This window comes from Bombina bombina, chromosome 10 (genome assembly GCF_027579735.1).
Source record: "Bombina bombina isolate aBomBom1 chromosome 10, aBomBom1.pri, whole genome shotgun sequence".
NCBI lineage: Eukaryota > Metazoa > Chordata > Amphibia > Anura > Bombinatoridae > Bombina > Bombina bombina.
Window position 1 is genome coordinate 65545110 of NC_069508.1, and position 25016 is coordinate 65570125.

A 25016-nucleotide genomic window follows, 5' to 3' on the forward strand; every position below is an offset into this window, starting at 1 on the left:
TCATGGATGCACATACATTACTTTTAACATTCACTCATACATGTGCATTCAAATGATGGGGGACAAACACATTACATTCTCTACAGGAATCACAAAACACAACATATGGATTTGACTGTACTTGTAACATCATGATTCCATCACCAGAAACCATTAGGAATTACGTACAAGAAGAACATCATTACACCAGATTACAGATGTCACTTTATGGGAAGGAACAACAATGCCAGACCGCTATATACAAGTCAGCATATGTGGGACACAATCACAATATATACGTACTACATGTACATAACACGTATCCCCCATCACGCAACCACAAAGCACACATTTATATTTTATTCAGCACACAATAACAATGTAGCACAATACAACAACACAATGAGGATTTCACAACTACATAGGCAGGTTAATAATATCATGACGTCATTACAAGATTCAACCATACACATCACAGATTCACCACTGTACCGCCCCTTTAGGAACTTTAACACTCAATACTACAATACAACATATACGTAAACCACACTTTTGAACAGCATTATTATGGAGATTTCAATGGGACAATTAAGAAATATTGTCAGATCGCAAATCAATTATATATACAATACTACAGATGGCAGCCGGAAGTTATTCAGTATTCGTGCAATTTTTATGGGACGCATACAATATTGTCAGATATAAAATCACTTATATATATAATACTACAGATGACAGCCGGAAGTTATTCAGTATTAGTGCGATTTGAAAGGGACGCATACAATATTGACAGCTCGGCAATCACTTATATATATAATACTACAGATGACAGCCGGAAGTTATTCAGTATTAGTGCGATTTGAAAGGGACGCATACAATATTGACAGCTCGGCAATCACTTATATATATAATACTACAGATGACAGCCGGAAGTTATTCAGTATTAGTGCGATTTGAAAGGGACGCATACAATATTGACAGCTCGGCAATCACTTATATATACAATACTACAAATGACAGACGGAAGTTATTCAGTATTAGTGCCATTTGAATGGGACGCATACAATATTGACAGCTCGGCAATCACTTATATATACAATACTACAAATGACAGCCGGAAGTTATTCAGTATTAGTGCCATTTGAAAGGGACGCATACAATATTGACAGCTCGGCAATCACTTATATATTCAATACTACAGATGACATCCGGAAGTTATTCAGTATTCGTGCAATTTTTATGGGACGCATACAATATTGTCAGATATAAAATCACTTATATATATAATACTACAGATGACAGCCGGAAGTTATTCAGTATTAGTGCCATTTGAAAGGGACGCATACAATATTGACTGCTCGGCAATCACTTATATATTCAATACTACAGATGGCAGACGGGAAGTTCGGAATTATTATTGCGATTTAAAAGGGACGCATACAATATTGACAGCTCAGCAATCACTTATATATACAATACTACAGATGACAGCCGGAAGTTCTTCAGTATTAGTGCGATTTTAAAGGGACGCATACAATATTGACATCTCGGCAATCACTTATATATACAATACTACAGATGGCAGACGGGAAGTTCGGAATTATTATTGCGATTTAAAAGGGACGCATACAATATTGACAGCTCGGAAATCACTTATATATACAATACTACAGATGGCAGCCGGAAGTTATTCAGCATTAGTGCAATTTTAAAGGGACGCATACAATATTGACAGATCGACAATCACTTATATATTCAATACTACAGATGGCAGATGTTACTTTATCGTTTACAAACAATATTGCATCAACATTGATCGATCACATTCTATGCACATTATACACAACTATGCACTTTCATTCATGTTAGCCTGGACGTGTGCTTGTTACTATAAGATCGCGTTTAAGAAATATTGATTACGCATATGATCAAACATTACAAACATGCACTGTATGTGTGATATTGGACACTTTCACATTGAGAATCATTGTTTGAAACTAACATTTCAGCAAACAACAAATAAACGCCCACTGTGAAAGCATTCGCGCCGCTCACATACAAACAAGTGAATACAATCAGCAATCATTACAAACTCACTACCATTGGACTAATTGTACTATAAATCCCCCAAACAACATGGCCAATGCATCACTTGTGATCCACATCAGATCAAGTGCTTACCTTGTTACGCTGTTCTGAAAGATGGATGACGATGACATGGTAGACGCTGCTGGTGGTGCTATTGGCGAACTAGCTGTTGGTCGAATCAGGCAGCCTCGGCGGCTCAGACCGAGACGAAGGGGTCGTCTGGTTCGAGGTCCTCGTGTCTACAGGGTGAGACCCACCTTGGAAAACATGAGTGACTTTGAGGTTTTTGATAAGTATCGGCTCGATCGCGAACAGCTCATTGGCCTTTACGAGCTTCTTAAACCTCATTTGGAGCCACGTATACAAATAAGGACTGCTGTTCCCCCCATGAGTAAGATGCTAAGCTGTCTATACGTCCTGGCCTCAGGGAGTTTTCAATCCGGAGAACTGTACATGCATGGCCTGGCTCAAGGTACATTCTCTGGGGTGTTTAATAACTTTCTGGACGCCATGGTACGTATCAGTAAGCAATACATAGGATTCCCACAGAATGATGGTGATTGGAGGCGCCTGAAGCGGGAATTCTTTGATATTGCTCAATTGCCCAATGTCTTGGGAGCCATTGATTGTACCCACATTGCGCTGCGTGCTCCAATTGATGACTTGCCCTTCAGAAATCGCAAACATTTTCATAGCCTCAACGTGCAGTATGTTTGTGACGCACGGATGAGGATTATGCATGTGTATGCGAATTTTGGAGGGGCTTGTCATGATGCCCGCATCCTCTCTCTGTCGTCCCTGTGGAGACAGTTTGAGGAAAGACAAATGCCCCCTGGTTATCTCGTTGGTGAGTATTTGTGCTCAACATGGTTAATTATTTTGACAATTGCCCCTGTATTTTTTAACTGTTAGCGTCATGTTCAGCTATAGGATTAAATTTAACCATTTGTTATTTACCGACGCTAATGTCTAGTTTTATTGAAAAGCAGATATGTAGCATGTCTTACCTTAAGTGTTCAGATACAGAATGCAATGTAACCATGTAGTTAGCATTTTACACAAGGTTTGGTTTAGTCAAAATACGCATATGTAGCATGTCTTAGATGAAATGGCAAGATATTAGCTCATGCAATTTAACCCTGTCATTGTCTTTTTCCGCTAATGTCTAGTTTTATTGAAATGCAGATATGTAGCATGTCTTACCTTAAGTGTTCAGATAGAGAATGCAATGTAACCATGTAGTTAGCATTTTACACAAGGTTTGGTTTAGTCAAAATACGCATATGTAGCATGTCTTAGATGAAATGGCAAGATATTAGCTCATGCAATTTAACCCTGTCATTGTCTTTTTCCGCTAATGTCTAGTTTTATTGAAATGCAGATATGTAGCATGTCTTACCTTAAGTGTTCAGATAGAGAATGCAATGTAACCATGTAGTTAGCATTTTACACAAGGTTTGGTTTAGGAGAAATACGCATATGTAGCATGTCTTAGATGAAATGGCAAGATATTATCTCATGCAATTTAACCCTGTCATTGTCTTTTTCCGCTAATGTCTAGTTTTATTGAAATGCAGATATGTAGCATGTCTTACCTTAAGTGTTCAGATAGAGAATGCAATGTAACCATGTAGTTAGCATTTTACACAAGGTTTGGTTTAGGAGAAATACGCATATGTAGCATGTCTTATATGAAAAGGCAAGATATTAGCTCATGCTATTTAACCCTGTCATTGTCTATTTCTGGTAATGTCTATTTTTATTGAAATGCAGATATGTAGCATGTCTTACCTTAAGTGTTCAGATAGAGAATGCAATGTAACCATGTAGTTAGCATTTTACACAAGGTTTGGTTTAGGAGAAATACGCATATGTAGCATGTCTTAGATGAAATGCCAAGATACAGATTTATATATAAATTTATTTTTTTTATTTTATCTTTCTGACAACTTTTAATATGGATTATGGTTTTTAACAAATATATTTATACAACAATATACTAGTTTAAGTATTCTGTTTGAATTATGTTCTGTTCTAAATTTATAGGTGATTCTGGGTACATGAGCCGGCCTTGGCTCATTACCCCCTTGCGTAGCCCAACTGATGTGTCTGAGGAGCGCTACAATAGGGCTCATAAGAGAACCAGGGCGGTGGTTGAAAGGATGTTCGGGCTCCTGAAGATGAGATTCAGGTGCCTGGACCGTTCTGGAGGAGCACTCCAGTACAACCCAAAGAAGGTGGCTAAGATCGTTGTAGCCTGTAGCGTCCTGCATAATATTGCACAGCGGGCTGGGATGCTGCAGGCCGTCCCGGTGGACAGAGACCTCCTCAGAGATGAGGAGGATGATCCTGTTCTAGAGGGGGAATTCCAGGACGAGGGACTTGATGTCAGAGCAGACGTCATCAACCGCCACTTTAGACGGTAAATAATAGAAGTTACACTGGAGTATTTTCAATAGATGTGAACTCTAGGGAAATGACAAGTAGAGAATTGTGCAAACATGTTAGTATTGATCAAATGTTAGAATAATCTTTATTTCTCATAATATAGGTGATGCTCTGGGCATTGGGTCCTATAGCGAGTCTTTGCCACCTGGTTTTTAAAGAGGACTTCAGATGGTAAGTAGAAATGTATGGACTGTTGCTGGCATGATTTGTACACAAATACATCATATGGCATAAATTTTAAAAAATATAACTTTGTTTACACATTACTTAAAATGTACATAATCAGAAAGGGATACTCTAGAATGACTATGGTTCAATGTCACACAGAGGTTTGTTCTGCTCAATATGACTCATCTTCACACTTGATAGAAAATAACACAGGTTCATACACAGGCTTAGTAAGCTAGTGATAGATATTTATTATGAAATGGGGGGTGGGAGAGGGGTACAGAACTTATTCACACACTTGTATGAAATCTTTATATATAATTTCTTACATTAGGGAGATGACTTAATCTAAAGACTGAAAGGGAACAATTTGAAGCCTGACAGTGAAGATTTCCAAGACTGACAGTGGGGAAAAAGCCAAGATTGAAATTGAAGTATACCAATGGGATCATGTCTGGCATTATATTTCAATTCTGCTGACCTTGAAAACCATACAAATACATGTTCACATGGTAAGTGCAAACTATTTGATAGAATAAGGCTGTGGAGACATCCTATTGGAGACACTTAGATGATTTTCTATTTTGTAGATGGTATTTCCCAGTCCTCTATTTAATGAACTGATGAATAATACACCTATTGAAGATCAACTGTTTACCCCTGAATTGACTTTCAAAGACCATGCATTGTCCAGGTTGGTGTACCAATGCATGCTAGTGAAGACTGTAGAATATTAGTAGCTTACATACATTAGTCATATTTAGTTCTTTATTAGATATTTAGGGATCACAATCAGACACTTAGATGATTGTACTTTTTTAGATGGTATTTCCCAGTCCTCTATTTAATGAACTGATGAATAAGACACCTATTGAAGATCAACTGTTTACCCCTGAATTGACTTTCAAAGACCATGCATTGTCCAGGTTGGTGTACCAATGCATGCTAGTGAAGACTGTAGAATATTAGTAGCTTACATACATTAGTCATATTTAGTTCTTAATTAGATATTTAGGGATCACAATCAGACACTTAGATGATTGTACTTTTTTAGATGTGATTTCCCAGTCCTCTATTTAATGAACTGATGAATAAGACACCTATTGAAGATCAACTGTTTACCCCTGAATTGACTTTCAAAGACCATGCATTGTCCAGGTTGGTGTACCAATGCATGCTAGTGAAGACTGTAGAATATTAGTAGCTTACATACATTAGTCATATTTAGTTCTTAATTAGATATTTAGGGATCACAATCAGACACTTAGATGATTGTACTTTTTTAGATGTGATTTCCCAGTCCTCTATTTAATGAACTGATGAATAAGACACCTATTGAAGATCAACTGTTTACCCCTGAATTGACTTTCAAAGACCATGCATTGTCCAGGTTGGTGTACCAATGCATGCTAGTGAAGACTGTAGACTATTAGTAGCTTACATACATTAGTCATATTTAGTTCATAATTAGATATTTAGGGATCACAATCAGAAAAAGGAATACATATTATAGTTGATATAGAGGTATTTGAATGGACATGAAATATTACATTTATGTTCAGCATACATATATTGTTTACATGTGATATACATTATTATGTATAATTTTAATTTTTGATATTTAAATATAATTTTTAATCAACAATATAATGGTGTATGTATTTCATTAATTTAAAATCAATGTAATGATTATCTTTAAAAAATGTTGATCAAAGTTAGAGCATAGACACCATATGATTTTAAATGTATTTTATGAATATTTTACAACGTGTGTATTAACTTTGTTCCATTTTTATTATTTGTCATTTCAGATTGGCATCTGATGACTTCCTGGAATATTTAATTATTTTCAATTAAATATATGTTTATTTTTAACAGATTCTAATATATATCAATATAATCTGTAAATAAATAAAACTTGGACTCCCATGACTGGTAGTTGGCTATTTGACAAGCACATGCATAAGAGAAAATAATGCATTAATAGTAGAAAATAAAAATCTTCAGAGAATATTAAAATATATCTTTTAACATTAATTGGGGAGTCAGATTCTTCAATGCTTTTATATTTAAAAAGTATATATTAAAAATATTTAGGATATGTATTAATATTATGATTGTTTTAACATTTAATAAGGTGAAGTGGTTCAATTACATGAAAGTGACAGTGTTGTTGAATGTAAAAAGAATTGTATAAGATCATGTATCTTCCTTAGGTATCTCAAAACATTATTAGAAAATATTTTACAATTATTACATTTATAAATGGTAGGTCATTTAACTTGATATTTTTTCAAAATTAGTTATTGGATGCCAGGTTAATCTATGTAATTTTCTAGTGGAGTCATTTAACTATACTTAGTAATATTATGTATTTATTACAATCTTACCTCTTGGGTTAGACATCAAATATCTATATAGAATGTAATTTCCCCTTTAGTTTATTTTGTCAATCTTAAATCAAAATACAATATGTTTGTGTCCTTAAAGGGGTCATTCAAAATGTATATTTTGTATACATTGTAACAAATATCATACAAGAATTTAAACATATTTAGAATGTACTATAGAATTACATTCAGTCTTTAAATATACTTGTTAAAATACAAATAAATGCACATATCTTAGTCAATGATATAAGGCATCTATATGCAAACAACAATCAGCATCAAAATAGCCTATGTAGAGATGTATTTAATCCACGAATATATATATAATTACAATATAATGATTGAATAACAAAACATATTAAGTTGGTCAAATATAAGATTATTATACAAAATGCATACATAACATATAGCTTAATGTCCCTCTACGCTGAAGGCTAAAAAAGACATCATTTAATAAATATATTTCAGTCAGTGTGTAAAACAATCTAGAAGTTCATCTAAATTTGCTTTACTCATATGTTAGACTCATTTAGCAAAATGAAGGTGCCTAGGTTTATGATATATTAAGCATTATTGTTAAATGTTTATTTAAAGGGACATGAAATCAAAATATACTTAAAGGTAGCCATTTAAAAAAACAATGATTTATACATTCTGAATGAGTATTCTATTTTAATCAACTTTAAAACTTGTCTCATATTATGAATGCTCATTGTGATGTTGCTATCATTACTTTAGAAATAAGGCAGTAAATAGCTCATTTATTTGCTTCAGTACTCTGGACAGAACTTGATTGTTTGGAATAATTGATGCAACAATCGTCAAGGACAACCCAGGTTTTTATTAAACAATTGTCCGTAATATAAAATATCATTATTGATTTGCAAAGAAACATAACAAGATAACTTAACATTTGATAATCGTATTAAATAATAAAGTTGATTAACATTTCATGCTCAATCACCAATGGTAAATTTGTTTGGACAGTGTCCCTTTAAGAGATTTAAAGAGTGTATTTACTTCTCTTCCTATCTTGACATACTTTGCTTGAAAAGCATATCGAGATAGGCTCAGTAGATGAAGATTGGTGGATGCACAGAGATGCCTTATGTGATTGTCTCAACCATGTGCATTTAAATTTCTTCTGTTGAGGATATATAAATACTAAGAGAAAATGATTTACAGTTTAAAGTCTAAACAATCTTCTATCTCTACAGATCATTTGATACAATTGTTTGTTTGTAATGTCTCTTTAAAACTAAATACGCCATTGCACAATAACATATATGAGCACTTCAGAGAAATACAAGCTCGAGGTTTATTTGCGAATAACAAAGCTGTAGTTTAACATTTATAAACAGATTATCCAAGTTACTGACATTCTAACCGGAATTTTAACATTAATAAATATTGCGTGGGAAACGCATCTTCAAACACCAGATTAGCATATTTAAACATTAGTGTAATGTCACGCAATAGCACACAATCAATGTGCATTATAAATACATTTAATAGAGCAATGTCAATACTTCACAATCAATTTATTTAAAGAACAATAAAGACATACAATATTAAATGTGTATTTGTATTAAAGAAACAGACCGTTATTAAACCGAGAAATGTCTACAACATTAATAATGTGACAGGATTAGATTTTAAACAGTATTTAATCATTAATATTTCACGGATCCCGGATATTAAATCTGCGTCACACATATCCGCATGACAGGCCCATGAGTTACAAATAAGTCTACATGAAAAATGAAGTTACAGCACCACCAAGCGGTATGTGTAAGGAAGTTACTAAGATATGAAACATTAAGGAACGGCCAATCAGAGTTCATCACACAAACACAACTTGAGTCAGGATGGTCTCACAGACATTATAACAATATTTCAAACTTTTATCCAATCAGATGTACAGATAAATTGTCCCATGGTGCATCTCATGTTTACTTCACCATATAAAAGTCCATTACACGTTGCCATCTTTGTCAGTTCTCTAATGCCTGCAGGCAGTTTATATTATTATAATATATTTATTGGACAACCCAGCAGGCATGTCAGTTCCCAGGTTCACCAAGGAGGAGAGCGCTGCACTGGTCCACGCCGTCAAGGACTTTTATCCCCAGCTGTTTGGGAACAAGAGGAGCTCGACAGATGCGCCTGTTAAGAAGGCCCTCTGGGAGTCTATCACCAATGCGGTTAGATTGGTGTGTGACGTCCAGAGGACCCAGGATCAGATCATGAGGAGATTCGGAGATATGAGGTTGCGTTTATCGAAAAAAGTCAACCTCATAAGGGACTGGGTACAAGCCCGTAAAAGAGGGGGCCAAAGAAAGGCCCCGCGGAAACTGTACCTACTCCCTTATGAGGTGACTTTATGCGAGCTCCTCAATCTCCGGGTCCCCAAAAGATTTAGATCCTCGCCATCCTCGGCCTCCTCTTCTTCCCTCCCAGCTGCGGGATCTCAAAGTCCTGACGCGGGGGACAGGGCAGATGCTTCTCCGTCCGGTGGCCTGGGAGGAGCCGATAGAGAATCTGAACCAGGTAATTATCCAACTTCATATAATATTTATAATTTTAAAAATCAAAAATGTGTATTTAGTCAGATACTAAACCTATACAGATCTCACAACATACACTACATATGATGTTTAGATATCTGATTTTAGATTATTGACACATGAAATAGGAATGATGTTTCTTGCGCTCTACAGAATATGCATCACAGAGCGGAAATGTAATTTCGCATCCACGTTAACATGGGTTTGCGGAAATTGGCATTGCTTTATACATGTTGTTCAAATGACGGATGCGTAATTCCGCTTGGAATCATTGCGCAATGATCGCTAAAATGGCATTTCTCATCCACGTTAACATGGGTTTGCGGAAAGTGGCATTGCTTTATACATGTTATTCAAATGACGGATGCATAATTCCGCTTGGAATCATTGCGCAATGATCGCGAAAATGGCATTTCTCATCCACGTTAACATGGGTTTGCGGAAAGTGGCATTGCTTTATACATGTTGTTAAAAATTAAATGGAAATTCTTAGATTAGTGAAGAATACAGTATTCTTATTTTAAATATTATATCTAATAAAAAACGAATAATACTAATAAATTATAACATATGGCCATCAATTGATGATTATGTAATAACAAGCAGATATTCTTAAAGATACAGTAAACAACACAACTGATTGAAAATAAGAGTCCAGGATATATTTATCATTAATTTAATTGCGGAAACTATTAACTCATGGGACTACCAAAGGATTAATATTTTTCTATTGATTTGATATTAATGTAAATATTTTAAACATGGCATGATTAGTATTAATGATATGCAATCCTCATTTGAAATATTACAGATATGGATGTGGCTGCTGGATCCTCAAGCCAGGGCTTGTCACAGTATGGTATGTCTCATTTTAATTGACATTTGTCTTAGAAACATGGAATGAACATTACATACTAAATACACATTGTTCAATATTTATATGTAATGTCTATTTAATAGATGAAAATTATATAATTATTCGGATATCCTTAAATAACATATTTGATTTTAATTGCATGCTCAATACCATTCATTACATCAACATATGGAGTAGATAATTCATTAACAAACAACAACATTGTGGAATCTATTTAATTTTAGATTAAAGGGATACTGAGCTACAATTATTAATATTGTCTTTCACATACAGTATGCAATATTAATAAACATAAAATATAATACTATCATCATATGTGACATATTCTATTGCTAAATGTAGTTTAAAATAAAGAAAGTACGTTTATGTGCATCTAAATATTTGTTGACCAACCTGGGTTTATATTGATGATTGGTGGATACCTTCAACAAACAATATTTATTGAATCCAATATTCCTTATCTGCCTTTAAGATTAATATCGAACAACATTCTAATTATAATAGGAGTCAATGTTAAATCATTTTTTACATTTTGAACATAGAAATCAATTATTTAAATTAATCATGTCAGTGTCCCTTTAAGACAAAATAGATTCATTCATCTTTACATTATTTTTATTAAAAACTATTGATATATAAATCTAATTATCTGTTGGAGTTACTTTATAGATATCTGCATACTCTAACAGCACCATGATTACATATTTGTAATAATCAAGTTTGTTATGTATTGTGATAAATATGTGTTGTGTCCTAAACAAGATTACTGTACATTGAAAAAATGGGTCGATGTGACACATGTTTGTTTAGATTTGTCAACAGATGCTCCTCAATATGTGGTTTGTGTGTATTCTTGTAACTTCTTAAGGACATATGACGGAATAATTCCGTCATAAAACAATTGAGCTAAGTGAAAGCTGTGTCCTTAAAGGGTTAAGAACATTGATCATTGGGTATATTTAGATATGCAATAGCAGCATCTGAGATGAATTTGATGTCTAATGTAGTCTGACATTAAACATATGTTCAATACAGATATGTTTACAGAATCCCCTTGATTCAATCAAGCATTTTCTGGTGTAATGACTGCTCTATTCTTCACAATTTAAAGTTGATTAATGTTAAAATTCTAGACAGATGTGATTTAGTGATATCCAAAATGTGTTTAATAATATATATCTATATCATTCATAGAGAGAGTTGGTGTGGGAAGCCCACAGGAATCCAGCAGTGACATAGAGCCGCCTTTGCGGTCTCCTGGTAAGTCCATTGACTCATTTATATGTAATTGAAGGTGTATTGCTAATCAATATTATGATCATGATTCCGATGAAGCATAACATTATAACAAAACATAGAATTTATCTTCTGTTTATATATTTATTTTTTATATTGAGCGATTAATAATTTCTACTTTATTAGTCTACACATTTGTTATTCATAAGATGTCTAACATATGTTTTTTTCTATTTGTTTTTTTGACAACAGTCATCAAGTGATACACACATGAGAAATCTTAAATGTTCTATGTACTATGCTTTTATGAATTTAACATTAAGACAAACAATACATTAATATTCTGATTTATTGACAATAACAAATCTATTGTCATTTGTATGCTCCATCAAAATGATGTAAATCATAACTTTGTGTGTGTATATCTTTAATGCAACATTGATGTGCGTATTTGAGCAACAGTAACATATGTTATAATATCTGATCTTAAGGTGTACACAACATGTTATGTTTTACAGAGATTGATGTCACATGTGGGATGGAGGAGGAAGAGGCTGCCTTGGAGTCTGATGGTATGTGAAATATATCTATCATGTTTCCAACATGTTTCTTAGTTTGAAATCATTTTATTGAAGACATTCAAAGTCTACAGCTTTTTCCCTTTAAAAAGGAATATTATTTGTCTGTTCAAATACACTACTGCCCCCTTTCTATATCAGGCAGCATGAAAATCTGCTTGTATATATTTTTTTAAGAATATATAATTCATGCCATCATTATGTCACATGCATATTCCATGCCAAAACACAATAATAAGTTTCACATTGTACAGACAGTCATTGAGATTCATCTGAGTGCCTATATAGATACCATATCCTCATTTCAGAATAGTTTACAGATTCAAACACACTTCGAAGTATATTGAAAACATAATCAATTTGAAATGCGTTGATTTGATGTCAGGATGTATGAGATGTTAATATATTTTCTTTACATTTTCAGATGGATCCACCACTTCTGGTCATCTGGATTCCGCCCCTGCCCAGTCACAGACCCCTCCCCGTGCACACACCCCTGACCATGGCCACACCTCTGCACACACCCAGAGCACTTCCCATCACCAAACTCATGTCCATGCCCCGACCACTGCCAGCCCTTCCCATATTTCATATCCTGTCCCTCCCAAAAAACGCCCATACACCCCCCTTCGCCGCTCTCCCCGTATTCTGGCCCGTACAGCTGTCCAGACCCAAACTCCCCACTCCCCAGCTGTACGGCCTACCCTGGAGCAGCAGCTCACCACTCCCCAAGCCATTCCCATCCCTCCCCAAGCCATTCCCATCCCTCCCCAAGCCATTCCCATCCCTCCCCAAGCCAATCCCATCCCTCACCCCTGTTTAAACCTTCATTGTCCTGGGTGTCAGATTGTCCTTCCCAGGCACAGCTGTAAGTATCATTCTAAATACACTTTATAAGATACTTAAAGGTACAGTGAAGTTAAATTGGTTAAATTGTGATTCAAATCCAGCATGCAATGTTAAGCCAATGTATAATAGAATACTCTTATGAATTATTCGTCATTCTCTTGATATATTTATGGAAAACAACTTATTCCTATAATTAGTTTAAACAATAAAATAAATGTGGCCATCATTTCTTTATTGTTGGATGAATGTATCCATCAACCAGCATGCACAAACAAAGTTCATCAACAAATATTGGCTTCCATAAAAACCAACATTCTTGCATTCAAAATATAGCTTGACAATTAAAACATATAATGAATATGTGTAATTTCTAAAGATTTGTCATGTCATGCTCTATCTGAATCAGTCCATTAAATATTTAGGTTCATTGTCCCTTTAATTGGATATCACTACATATACCAAACACCACTACTTGGATCCAAAATTTTATGTCCAAATGTGGATACATTATCTCTTGTCTAACCCAGTGGGAATTTAATTTCTTCTGGTTGCTATGTTTACACAGCTTGTCCTCAATGCCAAAATGTTTAAGGATAGGTGTGCCTACCACAGTCTAAATTGAATTTTTAAATTGCTGATGTAAGTACAATGTAAATCCTTTAACAAGATTTGATACACTCAAGCTGTATAAGTGGATCATCTAAAAACAATTAAAGGGGACAACATGTTTGAGTAACATGAGCCTTTAATGATTTCTGTCTGTCTGAATAACCTAATTCATGTGTAAAGAATATATGAAAAATAATTTATGTAAATAATTATTTTTCTTTATGATGACAATGTATGTATTAAAATATTTTATTCTGTTGTGTAATTATCCTTAATATTTAATTGTATTTTATTTTAGGCTGTGACTCAGCATGGCTCATGCTAGAAGGGATAGCAAGAGTAGAGCAGGCCGTGTTGAGGAACGCAGATGTCCTGAGAGGGATGAACAACACCATGCAGGCCCAGCTCCGGATTCAGGACTTGACTCTGCGTGAAATTATGCAATTACGTTCAAGGCCTGAATCTGGAGCTGGACATGCACAGGACAATGAAGATGATGACCAGTAAGTGGAGGATCTGGATATGCTCCATGGTGGCAGATAATAATCCTCCGTCCACATGTTGAATTAGTATTTATATTGTTGCCATTTGGCCTTTTTATCAGTTTATTGTTGTGCCTGTTGCACTCTTTTACCTTGTCATGTGTCTCCAATGAGGCTATGCTGGCCCTTGGCAACTCTCTTCATGGACTGTGATGCACTGTGTTACCTTGCCATGTGTCTCCAATGGGGCTATGGTGGCCCTTGGCAACTCTCTTCATGGACTGTGATGCACTGTGTTACCTTGCCATGTGTCTCCAATGGGGCTATGCTGGCCCTTGGCAACTCTCTTCATGGACTGTGATGCACTGTGTTACCTTGCCATGTGTCTCCAATGGGGCTATGCTGGCCCTTGGCAACTCTCTTCATGGACTGTGATGCACTGTGTTACCTTGCCATGTGTCTCCAATGGGGCTATGCTGGCCCTTGGCAACTCTCTTCATGGACTGTGATGCACTGTGTTACCTTGCCATGTGTCTCCAATGGGGCTATGCTGGCCCTTGGCAACTCTCTTCATGGACTGTGATGCACTGTGTTACCTTGCCATGTGTCTCCAATGGGGCTATGCTGGCCCTTGGCAACTCTCTTCATGGACTGTGATGCACTGTGTTACCTTGCCATGTGTCTCCAATGGGGCTATGCTGGCCCTTGGCAACTCTCTTCATGGACTGTGATGCACTGTGTTACCTTGCCATGTGTCTCCAATGGGGCTATGCTGGCCCTTGGCAACTCTCTTCATGGACTGTGATGCACTGTGTTACCTTGCCATGTGTCTCCAATGGGGCTATGGTGGCCCTTGGCAACTCTCTTCATGGACTGTGATGCACTGTGTTACCTTGCCATGTGTCTCCAATGGGGCTATGCTGGCCCTTGGCAACTCTCTTCATGGACTGTGATGCACTGTGTTACCTTGCCATGTGTCTCCAATGGGGCTATGGTGGCCCTTGGCAACTCTCTTCATGGACTGTGATGCACTGTGTTACCTTGCCATGTGTCTCCAATGGGGCTATGGTGGCCCTTGGCAACTCTCTTCATGGACTGTGATGCACTGTGTTACCTTGTCATATGGCTCATATATTCCTTATTTTTACAAGATTATTTATAAACGTTGTGTATGTTTTCTTACATACTAATAAAATACATTTTATTTCACAAATCTTTGTCCTCATTCTTCCTGTTATTTTTTGAAAGCTCTAGTTTATGTTGTTTATCCTTAAAGGGACCTAACAAATATATTTGTTATAATGAAATCATATATGTAAGACAATAGTAAATGACTTTAAGATTAACATCTCCAATGTAATCTTATTATTTGTGTTTATATTATTTTCTCTTAGCTCTATCATTGCCTGATTATGATTAGCAGAGTAATTTCTTTATATATGTATATATATTTTTGTATTTGTGTATATATGTATATTTAAATGTTCAGATCCATGTGTGTATTTATAAACTCTGCATGAATTGATGCACCTTTACCAAATGATCTGAGTATTGATACAATGATATAATCCCTGTAAAGTGTTAATTTTATTTAAATAGTATTGACTATGTGTATGCTCTTTTTAAAAACAAAATAATGTCCCTTTAAGTGATGTTGATCACTATTGTAAATGAATGTATTTCCATTTGTAAAGCGTTTTTGTCCTTTTTACAAGAACAAGGACATATAGTTTTATTAATAAACAATCTTATTGTAATGTTGACAGCACCTGTATTTCATTTTCAAATCTATATTATTGTCAAAGTGTAACCAAATCAATCTCTGTGTGTAATGCAAATAATGTAGATGATGAATATTAGTTAACTAATATGTTAACAAAATACATCTCCTCCCATATATGGCTATCGGTAGGCTGACAATAATTAAACTTGAATAAATGACACGTTTAATCAATACATGTATAACTATTGTTATTCAACAACAATCCAAACATATCTTAAAACATCAATGGCATATGTATTTCTCATGTGTATCTTTTAAATGTTAAAGATATACACCATAGCTATAGTTCAAGGGACAGTCAAGTCCGAAAAGATGATTCATGATTTGGTGACATTCCTAGATAGCAATCTACACACATACTAGTTCCTAAAATATAAATACGTTTCTTAGTGATATGCCAAGATGTCACTGAGTCCTTGTATTGTCTGCGTTTTTTCAGCGATCTCGGATGCGCCATGTTGCTTAAGACGTCACCTGCCAGGCTGTCCAATGATTCCTTGTATTGACTGACGTTCTTACGTGATCAGGAATATGCCTTTTATTGGATTGCGTTTTGACGCGATCAAGGATGCGCCTTTTTTTTTTTGTGCGTTCTTACGTGATCAATAATGTGCCTTTCATTGGATGGCGTTCTTACGTGATCAAGGAAGCGCCATGTTAAGACGGAACATGTAAAGGTAAAAAAACGTGTGATTGGATTGCGTAGTCCCGCAATATTTGTGCACGTTAAAAACGTTTGTGACTGCATGCAATTTTACAAAGCTTGCGAATATGTATTATTTGCATCATGTTACATTGTTGACCCGTAGCTGATAAAGACCAACACATTCTCTTTTGCTGGATGTCTGGTTGAATCAACGAACGAAAGCAAAATGTTTTCATGCATAGGATATTTATAGGCAAGTGCAAATCTCTCCAGTCCATGTTTAATATGTTTGTCAACAATGTTCCTTTTTCTGAAATATTACTGTTGTGTTTAATGTTGAACATATCTAATTAATAAATATGCGCTATTGTGTTTGAATAAAGTAATCAATATGCATTTATCATATGCTAAATATATGATGCCGACTTCTTCTAAATGTAATTTCGTTGTATATTTTATGAAAGGTTCATTAGACACTCACATTATAAATAAAAATATTTGATTTTGTCTCTAGTTAGATAGTCCATTGTTTAACCAATCGGTTTATTTTGTCTTGTGTTGTAATAAAATGTAAGTAATTTTCTTAATCCTCGCAAAGCCAATGAGTTTCATGTGAGTACCATCTCCAGCTTTGTCCAGTTTGTGTAAAGGGTCTTTTCATATGTTAATGATGGGGTATTGTGTTGTTTTACGGTTGTAATGGTGGTTCATCTATATTTTCAATATAGCTAACCCTATTTTATTTTCAAGTGTTTGAAGCTTTTTAATATTGATATCAGTATATGTTAATCTTGTTGTTTGTAGTAGTGTCTATTACATACAGTTATGTAAAAAATATAGGATACTGTCCCTTGAATGCAAATGTTGTTTTTTGTATCATGTATGAGATCCACATAGTTTAATCTTCAAATTTATTTTTGTTAGCATATTTCCCCCCCCCCCCCACTCCTAAAAGGACTTTAAACCATATTCATTGTTAAAAAAAATTCTTTACAATAAAATATTAACACAATAATGTCTCTTAAAGAAAATAGACTTTATTTAACACGTCAATATAAATGTTATTTAAAATTTTTTTTTTTTACAAAGTACATGTAGATATACCAACAAGCTTAAAATATGTGTTAGCATATGTAATGTTGTTAAAGGGACAGTTTAGAAAAAAAAATTTAAAAACATTATTCGAAAAGTCAATTCTGTAATATCAAGGATATCAAATGTTTATCAACAATTGAACATTTGTCTGGGTTTATTTACATTTGCTCTCTAAACCTATGAGGTTGGTGTGCTCATTTCTTAAATCTTGAAGAGTGCTTGTAATCATTATACAATTTGAGCACTAGAGGGCATTTGGATAGCATTTGTATATGTAAAACCTTGTGCTCATACAGCATATTATTGACCATGTATTGATCATTGATATCTAAAATGTTGTTATGTCAGAACAACAAATAAGTGGTCATTTTTCATAGTCATAGATACAAGGGTAAGCACATAAGTCACACATGTATTTCTCCATGTTTTGTTGTTTCAAACTTTATAATGCGTAATACAGTGTTTTCTTTGTAATCAATAATTTTCTGACTGTCCCTTTAAGCTGTGTTATTGGCATTCAAACAGTAATATGCCATCATGGATAATTGTTATGGTAATTTAGTTAGCGATTCGGGAAACAGTTTGGACATCACATCACAGAAACCAATCAATATCATGAACAAGGATAGGTATGTGATGATGTGGTTTTCACACACTTATAACCCACACTCTGCAAAGAATCTTCCTCCATGGACCCGGTCCCATAGAAGTCGATTATATACAGAGTGTGGTCCACAAGTGTATGAAAACCACATCATCACATACCTATCCATTACACAAAAAAAATATTTGAAGATGGAAAAAAATACTTACTTCCTCTTCCTTCCCCTCTTCCCACGGGGCTGAGGCTCTGGGAGAGGCAACTGCCGACTCCGAAGAGTCCTCCTTGGAGCTGTTGTGGGAGGAGTGGAAGGAAGAGTACTGGGACGACCAAGGTGAGGAGTAGATGGCTGAGGAGGAGGAGAAGATGGATGAGGAGGAGAAGATGGCTGAGGAGGAGGAGGAGTAGATGGCTGAGGAGGAGGAGGAGTAGATGGCTGAGGAGGAGGATGACATGGGCCGGCAGGAGGAGATGGCCCAGCAGCAAGAGGCCCAGCAACAAGAGGCCCAGCAACAGGAGGTAGACCAGCATGCGCCTCCCGGAAAAATGTGAACATTTCCTGATGTAGATTAAACATTCTTGTTTGTCCTTCTTGTATTCTATTCAGTATATTGATTATTTCATTTTGGCCTTGAATTATTTGATTCTGCCCATCAAGTATTCTGCGTCGTCCTTCTATGTTTTCTATCCGGGAGGTACGCATCTGGTCTATGTACTCCAGTAGAACCCGCACCTCCGCTATTTCTTCTTGTTGTGCCTGTTGAACCCGTGCACGGCGGGGTGCCCGTGCACGGCGGAGTGCGGGTCTTTGAGGGACCTCGGGTTCCGCGGGTTCCGCGGGTTCAGCGGGATCCTCCTGTGCTTCCGGGGCCTCTTCATCATCTCCCGTGCGCTGTTCGTCACGGGGGGCCTCTTCCCTCCGAAGTGGGAATTCCTCACCACCACTCTCATCCCGGGGAGATGCAGGAGGCTGTGCTGCCTCGTCCCCAGACTCTGTATATAAATAAAAAAAAAAAAAAAAAATATATATATATTAGCATATTTGCAAATCAAGGTTTAAATGACTTAGCTTACGATACAATTACAAATGCAGAATCATTAATCCACTTTGAAATCTAACAAACAATCAATACGATTTCCGCTTTTTCTAAACCGTGTTTGTGATATCTGGTCAATGTGAATGTTTTTGCGTTTGTTTTCAGTCTGTTTAAATGCACACCTAACCTATAGCCTAGATACTGATGTAACCGCAAAGTAATAGAATGCGTGTAAACAGCGTAATAGCATTAATCTGATCCTTAACACATGAAACCCAATGTTTTATCTTTCATGATTTAGAAGCATACATTTAGTATCAACTTTCGAATGTACTTTTCTTATCTATTAGCTTCATTCTCTGGATATTCTTTGCTGAAAAGCATATCTAAATATGCTTATAAGATGCTGATTGTTAGCTGAATATAGCTGCCTCCTGTGATTGTTTCACCGTGTGCATGGCTATTTCTTCATTAAAATATATCTCAAGAATGAATCAAATTAGGTAATATAAGTACATTTGAATGTTTTGTCAAATTGTATTCGCTACCTCAATCATGAAAGTAAATGTTTGCGTATAGTGTCCATTGAAATACATTCGTATGTGAAATTATTGTTCAATGAGCTTACCGTCAGATGAGAGTGGCAGGTTCCCGGTATCGATTCCTCCGATACCGACTACTTCCACCTCGGAGATGCTGGGCCGCAACATTTCCTCCCATCTGCAGTACTCCATTTCAAGGGCAGGGCCGCCACCGGTCCCTGCGGCATGTCGGGCCTCCAGGCTTAACTTTTTTTTAAGTTCAAGTTTACAGTCCCGGTACCGATGTTTTATAGAATCCATATCCCGGTTCCGGCCACCCACTGCATTGACTGCATTCCTAATCTCGTTCCAGAGCCTCCTCCTGTCAGTCGGGGTGGTCTTCTGGTGCTGCAGCATCCTATGCCTGGCCATATAGGCCTCTACGAGGGCCTCCTTCTCCTCCATCGTAAACCTCGCCTCCCTAGTCGCCTTGGCCTTCCCCTGTGACGATGCCCTCTGTTTCCCGGACTGTGAAGCCCTACTCTGACCGCCACTGGGCCCAGCCACTTGGTCATCTTGAACCAAGTGGCTGGGTCCACCCACCGCTTCCACCCCCGCTTCCTGCCCCCCTTCCTGCCCTGTTCCTCTCCCCCTCCCTCTACTCCCCCCTCTACCTGTCCCCTGCCTGGCCTCCATCTCCTCCCTAAACTAAACCCCAAATAATCAAACAAAAAGTGAGTGTGATGAAATGAAAGGGGGTCAAAATAAAGAACTAAAAAGACAAAAAAGGTGCTTAAAGTGTGAGGGATGTAAACAAAACAAAGAGGGTAAGGAGTATTTAAATAAACGAAAAGAATAAGACTAAAAGGAGGATATGTAAACTAAATGTAACTAGGGGATGGGTATGGGATGGGTATGGGGTATGGGATAAGAGTAAATGGGATGAAAGGGAATGGGACTACAAGGAATGGGGTATGGAGTGTAGTATGAGGGGGTAGGGGGTATGGAGTGTATGTAGTGTTATTGATAAGTGTATGTATGTATTGAATGTGTTTGCGTGTAAATGTGTTAAGTGTACAGATAAATCACTCGCTCGCTAACTCACACTACTTCTAATTCTCAATAACAAACACTCCCACTAACGCTCACTAACTACCACTAACTGACGCTCACACTAACAACTATCACTAATAACTCCCACTAACTCACTCACGCTCCCACTAACAGACTCTCTCCCACTCCCACTAACTCCCACTAACTCACTGACTCTCTCACGCTAACACTACCAACTGACTCTCTCACGCTAACACTACCAACTGACTCTCTCACGCTAACACTACCAACTGACTCTCTCACGCTAACACTAACTCACTCTCAAAAAATCTCTAACTCTCTATTCTTAAATCTCAAAAGACCCACCAGCAACACAGTCAAAGAAGCCATGCTTGTGTGGTGCTTATATACCCTGTGTAAATGTTTAATGATGTCCCAATTTCCATTGTAATTAGTGTTCAGGTGTGCTTTATTAGCAATTAATATTATTGCAATGTGTATTAGGTGTGTAAATTTGCGCATGCTCATTTAGAGTTGGTATTTGTGGAATGTGTAGAATGCGATGATGTCATAGTGTTCGTTTTCGCTTTCATTGTCCAAAAGTATTCTTTTTAAATGTGAATTTGCGATGGTGTGTTCTTCGTGAAGTGTTGTATATGTATGTTTTTCATAATATATAATGATATTGAATGCGATTTTGTTTCTAGTGTATGTATATATTTTTTAATCCTTGTTGTTATTGTGCGATTTTCCGCATCTTAAAGTATATGCGTATTCCCAGTATAAATAGTATTAAAACTTCCCCCGCTTGTGAATGTGTAATGCTTGTGTGCTTTGTTGATTGATTGTTGTTGTGACATTTGCGGCGTGTTATTGTTGTGCATGATGTGGTATGCGTCATATGACCGAGCTGTGCGTATTCTCGCGAGATCGAGTGTTAGGTGAAAAAAGGCAATTTATTTGATTTCCCATTGATCTCTATGGGAGACTGTCTAACGCGGGCAGGATTACGCGTGTGACATACACGCGTTAGGAGCATCGTTAGATGGTCTTATCTTAACTCTAAATACCGGAGTCAAACAATGACGTGCGTTAGACATAAACACGCGTGGCGTTAACAGCCCATCTACCGCCGAACTCTAAATCTAGCCGATAATGACCATATAGATGTTCTGTGGAAGTTTGGTAGGGGTTACATGGGAGTAACCTGTATTTTAATAGGGAAACATTGCTGTGAGCTTCTAATTTTCAAAGACAACTTTTCAATGGTGAGAATTTCCATTTTGAGAAATCTGCATAGAAACCATTTTTTTTGTTTTAGCGAGAGTCTACGTTGTGCAAAAATACATTAAATACAGCCCCACCGCAGAGATCAGCGATGAGTGGCGATGCGCTAGGACTTTTGCTGAAGCTGCGATCCCTATTATTTCCTATTGGAAAGACATCGCTATTTGTCGGAACAGAAAGGGGCAGCCCACTTTCTTTGAATATATTGTCAAACCCACGGATTGCGAGACTGCCGAGGCCAAAAAGTCTATTTCCTGTGGGTCTGATAATGCTTTGATCATCAGGATCCCGGTGAGCCAACGGCAAGACACAAATGTGTGTAGACAACAATTACCAGCTAGTTCCCAGTAGTGTAGGATATTTACATATTCTTTTGTAACAAATGATGGCATCAGAATAAAGTAAAATTGAAAATAGAAGTGAATTTAAATTTACATGCTCTTTCTGAAATGATTAATTTTGACTTTCCTATCCCTTTTTTTTTATTTCATGATTCCTGTAGTGCATGCGATTTTACACAACGTTCTAATTTACTTCTATTATCAAATTTTCTTCATTCTGGAGGATTATATAATAGCAGTTTTACAAGAATGTTATGCATTTGCAAGAACACTAGATCGCAGCACTATATCCTGCCATGTAGTTATCCAGACATCTACCTAGGTATCTCTTCAACAAAGATTGTGAATGAAGCAGATTTGATACTAGAAGAAAATTGTAAACTTTTTTTTTAAATGATATGCTCCCTCAATCACAAAAGAAAATGTGTGCGTTTCATATTCCTTTAAACAAAATTATATGTTTACTCCCTTGCCCAGAACTGAACACAGCCAGTAAGCCAATCAGAGGTGGCCTATGTGGATAGCTGCCAATCACCAACCATGTACAGATAAGTTCCCACAATGCATTGCTTTGTGCTTTATTGCTTTAACAGAATAATGTGTTTAAAGGAACACTAAACCCAAAAATGTTCTTTCATGATTCAAGTAGAGAACAAAATTTTAAACAACATTCCAATTTACTTATATTATCTAATTAGCTTCATTCCTTAGATATCCATTATTGAAGAAATAGCAATGCACATGGGTGAGCCAATCACACGAGGCATCTATGTGCAGCAACCAATCTGCAGCTACGGAGCCTATCTAGATATGCTTTTCAGCAAAGTATATCAAGGGAATGCAGCAAATTAGATAATAGAAGTAAATTAGAAAGTTGTTTAAAATTGCATGCTCTTTCTAAATCATGAAAGAAAAAATTTGGGTTTCATGTCCCTTTAACCTTGCTAAGGAGTTAAACACTGTGTTTAAGCAATAGTGCAAACACTTAATTATGTAGCACAATATTATTAAATGGACACTAAAGTTAAAATGTAACTTTTAATGATTCAGATAGAGCATACAAATTTAAACAACTTTCTATTTCTGTTATTAAATTTACTTTGCTCTCTTTGCATATTTTGTATAAGAGTAAATTTTGCATTCTGTGGTAGCAATGTTTGCAACAATGTGTGTGGCAGTTATACACTGTTGCAAACACTGCTGACATATGAGCCTACCTACATTTCTTCTCTTCTTTTAAAAAACAAGAAAACAAAGAACAAAGCAAATTTGATGATAGAAATACTGTACATTGAAAAGCTATTTTAAATTGCATGCACTATCCATAAAAGTTTATATTTAAATTCACTGTCCCTTTTATGCTCATTTTACGTCCCTTTAAATATCAACACATAAAAACAGAGCACCAAACCATTCAGTAGTGATGTATTTATTGTACCCTGAGTGCATAATAAAAAATGCCTTTAAATGAAGATGAGTCATTATATCTTTTATAGCATAAACTGTATTTATTACTGCTATACCACTCAGTTTATTAACATATTTAGAAACACAAATATCAAAGCACATAGTTAATATTTAAAAAAAATAGCACATAATAAGTGAATATATTACCAATTCATTGAACTGGGTTATGTAATTCAGTATCTGATATAAGTCAATAATTTAAAAGATACAGTAAACTCCAGTTCCTTCCTTACTCAAGTAAGTAATTATACAGTTACAATGAAACTCTAACTGTTTATTAAGTAAAAAGTAAAATGACAGAAGCAGACTTTATAGATGCTGATGACAAATATAAATGATGGTTTTACTTATTTTGTTATTAAATAAAGAGTTTAACCCTTTGGTTGATTGCTCCAGAGTACAGATATATTGACACTCACCCTGAGCACAGTCCAGCTCCTTGCCTTGAGTCACCCAACACTCTTGTGCAATGATGGGACTGGCTCTGAGCTGTGACCCCCTCCGTTTGGCACATGCCACAGCTGTTTGTCACAGGCAGTAAATAGGTTTCTACGGCAGCCGGATTGGGAACAAAGGATTGAGTTCCAGGCTTGGATATTAGTCCCTTTACTGCCATCTAGCGGAAAGAAAATGTAACTCGCTCTCGCAAAAGACTGCTAGACCGTTAGGCTAATCACTGGTTTTCAAGCCTGTTCTCAGATCTCCCTAACAGGCCAGATATTCAGGATATCTGAACTGGAGCACAGGTGAAATAATCATCTGATTAGTAACCATGGTTATTAACCTGCTCTCACCCAAGGTAATCTTGAAAATCTGGCCTGTTAGGGAGGCATGGGGACAGATTTACAAACCAGTGGGCAAAATCAATTTCAGTTTTAATTTAGCAGTTGGTAAAGGGACATTAAACACGTTGA

At 36.2% G+C, this 25016-nt stretch overlaps 1 protein-coding gene across 1 annotated transcript in view; it reads right to left on the bottom strand.

The window, feature by feature from the left end:
• PRKAB2 (protein kinase AMP-activated non-catalytic subunit beta 2) overlaps nt 1-24630 on the bottom strand; it is a 123587-nt gene extending 98957 nt beyond the window's left edge. Inside the window, exon 1 of the mRNA XM_053693091.1 lies at nt 24522-24630. The gene's annotated coding sequence lies outside the window, so the exon portion shown is untranslated. The remainder of the gene's footprint in view (nt 1-24521) is intronic.
• Between the last annotated feature and the right edge of the window lie 386 nt (nt 24631-25016).